This window comes from Anabas testudineus, chromosome 19, assembly GCF_900324465.2.
Source record: "Anabas testudineus chromosome 19, fAnaTes1.2, whole genome shotgun sequence".
NCBI classification, from domain to species: domain Eukaryota; kingdom Metazoa; phylum Chordata; class Actinopteri; order Anabantiformes; family Anabantidae; genus Anabas; species Anabas testudineus.
The window spans coordinates 8,286,292-8,292,291 of record NC_046628.1 but is presented as its reverse complement, the minus strand read 5'-3'; the positions used below and the strand labels follow the sequence as shown (position 1 = coordinate 8,292,291).

The window sequence follows — 6,000 nt, the reverse complement described above, 5'->3', positions numbered from 1 at the left end:
GGTGCTCATTGCCATCTGTTTAAAAGAATAAGAGCGATACAAAGAAGAGTTTCGAGTTATTCATGGTGGCATCCCTGTGTGTGTTTATGTGTGTGTTCGAGTTAGAGAGACAGAGAGGGAGAGAAAATAGAGAGAAGCAGTGTCACAGTATCTTAGCAACTGCCTCCATCTCCTTGGAGACAAGTGCTGACATCATTTCCTGTCTGTGAAAACTCACTTTTGGTTTGTACACAACAAAAACAAAAAAAAGTGTGTTTATGCGTATAAGTGTGAGGGCATGTACGCATCTGTCCGTTTGTGTGTGTGTGTTGGCGTGTATGCCAGTATTTCAGCCATGGTGGGTTCAAGAAGCTCAGTCTGAATGGAACAAAAGTGTTTTTCTGTAATACAAATTGCACTGGCATCAAGTTCTACTTAAAAGGTTTATCTAACTGTTTTTGAGAACATATATGTTTAATACAGTGGAGTTTATTAATCATGTCAAGCTGCAAATGCTTATTTTCTTTCTCTCAACATGTTGAAAGCCTGTTTCATGCAGCCTGACGTGAAGTCCACAAACATGGCGCCTTCGTACGTTTCACAGCTTCACAGCAAGTTTCTGCGTTTGCACCATTAACTTTGTCAGCATCTATATGGAGTCCACTGTTATCCAAGCCAACCAATGAGCGTGTGCGTCTTGATGTAGAGAGCAAGTCATCAGCTGCCATCTTGTGATCAGTGGAGTGAAGTGCAATCAGAAATATACTTTCTCACCTTTGAGTGACTGTTACCATCAAGAGGTTTGATAAAACATCAGCTTCTTTGCATTATATTCCACAAACCTTCAAAATAAGGTACCAAAGTCTTGTCATATTGGCAGCTCATTGCTCAGTATTTTTGACACCTCACACTGTAGAAAACTCATCAGTGGAAATAAGATTTATTCTATATACACTATTACAGAACATTCATTCAAGATGCAAGATTCAAAAAACTGTATTAATTCTATAAAATACAAAAGACTCAATGAGTGCAATACAACACACTGAAAACAAATAACAAATAAAAATACTGATTATAAAGGAGCAGCTTCAATAGTAGTTATTGCTCTTCTGGGATTACAGATGGTTTACAGCAGAGACCAAGCAAAGTCTATTACTATATGTGCATCAGCCCTAACGACAAGATATATGTGTTTTCCAGTGTGTAGAGAAATATAGGTCAGCACGTGAAAGAATACAGAACTACATTAATATCAATCTAGGCTGGAAACGCAGTCAGCAATACAAAGAAGCCCAGACCATCATAGAGATCAGCGTAAGATTTCAAATATACCCCAGGGGGAATCAGTGTCTAACATGTACAGTAACCAAGCTGATGGCTCAGCACAATTTGAACACAAATTCATCAGTAGGGTACCTTCAGTCAAAAGAGAGCTGAAGGAGAATCAGGCAGCAAAACCAACTGCTGCACTGCAAAACTAATGTCACAGCCGAGACATCCCCCTCGATAATTATATAGAACAAATACACAGTAGGAACACAGATGAACTGATGTGTCTCTGTGTGTTACTAGTTTTGTGATTTTTTTTTTTTACCTTTTAACATGAACACTGAATTGACATACAACTTTGCATGGAGAAGTGTAATTCCCACAGGAGAAGTGTATCTTTGGATAAGTTTGGGTAAAGCCCTCACATTTTATCTCCTGTCACAGAGAGGATCTAATTTGTGAAACGTGTCAGTAGCTATTGGATGGATCATGGCCCCCCCTCTGTTCTCCTGGTTTTCCGTACAGAAAAAGAGGATTGCAGAATGTTTTGTTGACAGCAGTTAAAAAAAAAGTATTGTAGTAGAACAAACATTTAGCAAAGACTAGACTAGACTAGACCACAAAAACCTTCTTGTTTTTGTGTTTGTGAGACAGATTGTTTTTTTTTTTTCTAGAATTTAGAAGCCTACATATTTCAGAGTACATTCTTAAAAGCATTTAAAGACATGAACAAATGGATAAATGACATCAGTCTTCAGTCCCACAAAAGACATCCGGGGAATTTTTTTATTTTTCAGGTCTTAAACTGTTGACTTCTCTTGATCTGTTGAGTTAAGTTGTTGACATTTTTCCAGTTTCATTTTTTCATTCGTTTCCTCTGAGACATTTGGGCCGTTTAATGCTGGAAATCTTGAGCTGCAAAAAAGAAAGGAAGAAAAAAACCTAAAGTCTGTTAGAACCAAGACGGTAAATAATTATGAGATGAAGATGTATGAAAACTACATATATACAATTATGTTTACTGGATCAACTTGATAATGTTGGATCACAGTACTACTGTAAAAGTATACTAATATACATGTAATAGTACACGATAATAATGCTTAACTTGATTACCTCTTTACGCACAGCCTCGACTGCGCTTTCATTTCGACGACACTTCAAAAGTCCAACTTTCTCAAAAAACAGACAGTCCACACAAAGCCTGACTGTACAGAAGTCGAGCTGTCTGTTGTGTGGTAAAGTGTAGTCCTGGTCAAATGTGTGATGCATCGCCACTAGGATCACTTTCCTACATAATGAATCTTTGGCAGAGAGACACAACACAGATCGTAAATTGTACTTAAAAGTCAAAACGTTACATAACATCTATATTTGCTTTAGGTTGTCTGGGTGTTTACCTGGGACGTTGGATATGGCTGACCTAACGTCAGTCTGAAAACGACTCACAATGGGACAGAAGAGAATAATCGCGTCACTCTTCTCACGATCAGTCACTAGTTTTGCACCTTTCAGTTTTCTGAGAAATTTCTTATGACAGCCCAGAGTGTTTCCAGCTTCTTGTGAGTAAATTTTTACCATTTTTCCTGAAAAAGAAAAAAACAAAACAAAACAACAACAGATTTTATCATGACTCAAAAAACATACATAGTAAAAATAATGTCTTTCCCAATGTTATTAGAATATCTTAAACATAAATTTGTCACACTGCTGGTGTCTACTGGGGACTGAGAATGGATTTTTGTTATTATAATTATAGTTTAATCACAGTTTGTTCAGAACAGGATGGAGGATGTTTAGATCTCTCTGAGGTTTTATTCCCCCACACGTATTGCATGTAAGTTTGCAAGATACCATGCTGACATAAATGTAACATAATGCAACATAAATGTATCTTTGACAGATTTTTCGGGTGAATAAAAACATCCAAACCATTTAACAATGTGGCACAAAACATTTCCTTATTCGTCATAACATTTTATTGTCCCTTATGTCCTTTTATGAAACGCGTTATTCCATCTTATTGTCATCGTCACTATCACCTCTTCCCATAACAACAATTAAAAGTGTTTTACAACATAGACAGAGTGATTAGAACCAATAAATTCACCACAGGTTAAGTATATTTAAAAATCCACCTCGCCTGTCGTCTGACGTCGTGTGTCCATCAAGCCAACTGCATGTATCAGCATTCACCTGCATCTTTAATGCGTTTTGGATTCATGCGTAATGGAGTTAATGTTTCAAGCCAACTTACTGTTTGAGGCGTTTTTCTGACGAAATGTTCTTGTTTTTTGAGTTGCAGCAGTCGTTGGTGTTCAGCTACAGGAAGTCTGTTTAGGCCTTGAAAGCTTTCACTTTCACTTGTAATCAAGAAATGACGCACTGTGTGTGCATCATCACAATGTGACCAGCAGGTGTCAGCATTGGGACATTAAGGGTTACGCACAGAAGATGTACAGAAGTAATTATGTACAGAAGTAATTATTAGACCTACAACAAATGCACTGTGGCAAACACTGTACTGAACAGGAAAGTATAAAATATAAAAATATCTCGATGTGCTGCAATACTCATGTCTGCACATCTAACTAAGGCACAAAAATCATCAGCATCTGCACTGCTGGTTTACTGGAAGCAGCATTAATATCCAAACTCTGAGTCAACTATCGTCCTGACTAATATGCAAAAACAAATGAACATTTCGGTGCGCGTCCTGTTTTACTAGGGGCGTGTGAACTCAACATGTGGGAGTGATTCTTCATCCATCTGTAATGTAAAATTGTCTGGATTATCAGTATCTGCACCCAGTGTCGGATCAGAGTGAAGACAGGCTGACATTCCCCCCTCAGGCTTTACTCACCTCTGACAAATGAGCGGTGCTGCAGATGGAGCGGTCAGTGTGCAAACTAAGGTCTTTCTACAGTGATCCCCAAAAGACATCCAACAATGTGAAGAAAATAAAACTGTGTTTTGCAACATGCATTATTTGCTTTTGCTCGACTCCTCTTGACCTGCCTTCAACTGCTTTCATTCAAACTTCCTTCTTCTTTGTTGATTTGTTTTGTTTTGTATGAAATGTCAAAGTATGAAAATTGGTATTGAATTAAACAATAAGTGTCATCATTTGTGTAAGTGTAAAATTCAAACAGTCTGTTGTGTAAGAGACAAACATCAACGCAGGTTAGGGAATTGTTTTCAGACATAAGCACGTTGACGTTCTGTGAATTCAACTAATTAAACTAACTCTTAAGCACCAGTGTCCTCCATAGTGGCGCTGCAATAACAAGATGCACGCTCAGGGATGATTAGAACGTTTAATCACCAGCCCTATCACAGAGCTTTGCAGGCTTCTTGTCCCAAGGTTTGATTTACCCGCCCTCTTCTTGAGGAAAAATCTCATTCACTAGACGGATTGCTGAGCGGGCCTCTCCCACGAGGCCCTATAAATCATTCTTTAATCAGAGACCTCTGAGATTGGGCGCAGACACCTGCGGGCGCACCACTGTGACACTTCAACTCCTCCCTGTGCGTCCCTGCAGTACTGGGAGTTTTCATCCTCCTCTGTTTCAACCTCAGGCTTGTCTGCATTCGTATCAGTCATCAGGAAACTAAGAGGGATGACCTGCACGGCACATTCTGCTCACAGCAACACCCCAACACTTTCTCTGCTAGGGGAGGGAGAGGGGTGCAAAACACCGGGGACATGATGACGGGTTTTTAGCTGTAAGTTTACAAATGATTGGTGGTAATTTAAGTAAAAACCTGTTTGTAAACATGCATCATTAAGCCTCATTAACATGCCATGATAAGGTGCCTCCTGCTTTATTAGCTGATCTTGAGGCCCTGTCTTAAAGAAGGTAGAAGGTTTCCATGTGAAAAGAAAATTAAGAGTGTCAGTGTTTCAGCTGACACTCTACTATTGAATCAAATGCCACATGTAAACCAACGTCTGAGTGCAGAGTGGAAGGAGCAGCAATTGTTTTTTTTTACCCAGGACCCCTAAAACAGGTTGATCTGGCCATGTTCAGCATCCAGTGGTGTCCTAAAGGGGGGCTTCCAAGAAATTCTTGTTAATTCTGTGTTATTACTTCACTAAAGCACAAATAAATGATGAGGGTCGAAAGTCAGTGAGTTTGGTTTTGTTGTCATCTGCACACTATAAGATAAGAAATAACCATAACACTGCACAGTCCAGCTTTCTGTAGCTGGAGGTCTTGATTTCCATTGGTTAGTATCATGGAGCCATTGCGTAATGGGCGTATGTGGATGTGTTTCATCTTGCATTTTGGATTTGTCTGGTGCTCTTGGTGTAAAAGTGTTATAATGAAATTCCTTGTTGAATTTGCACAGTCCTCCTCATCTCGCCTAAAATAACCTATAGACTACGAGCTGACATGTTTACTATGCGGACACCTGCACGTTGGGAAGTGAGTAAAGTCGGATAAAAACAGGAGGAAGCTGAAGATTTCCATTTTTTGCATTGCAAAGACGCTCTGACGTCACCGTGTTGAAGTATTTCTCTGTCGCTCAGTGGGTTTGGAGCTGACAGTCCGCTCAAGTTACCAGAGAGCGCTCAGCTCCTGCCTCTCCACTGGTGCGTGGCCATGGAGACGTCCGGCACTTGTACAGGAGGACGTCGTTTCCAAAGTCAGCGCGCAGCGAAGGGTGACTTTTCAATCAGTGAGCTGAAGAGATGGGACACGGACGGACTATGTTGAGCTGCTCCGTGAGGAAGTGATGGAAGTG

The 6,000-nt window shown here is 39.8% G+C and overlaps 1 long non-coding RNA gene across 1 annotated transcript; it reads right to left on the bottom strand.

The window, feature by feature from the left end:
* Nucleotides 1–894: 894 nt before the first annotated feature.
* LOC113156191 lies at nt 895–3,603 on the bottom strand. Its single transcript, XR_003298285.2, has 4 exons — nt 3,509–3,603; nt 2,652–2,837; nt 2,368–2,555; nt 895–2,166 (listed from the first exon to the last, which is right to left on the bottom strand). It is a non-coding gene; the product is annotated as an uncharacterized LOC113156191 (long non-coding RNA).
* Between the last annotated feature and the right edge of the window lie 2,397 nt (nt 3,604–6,000).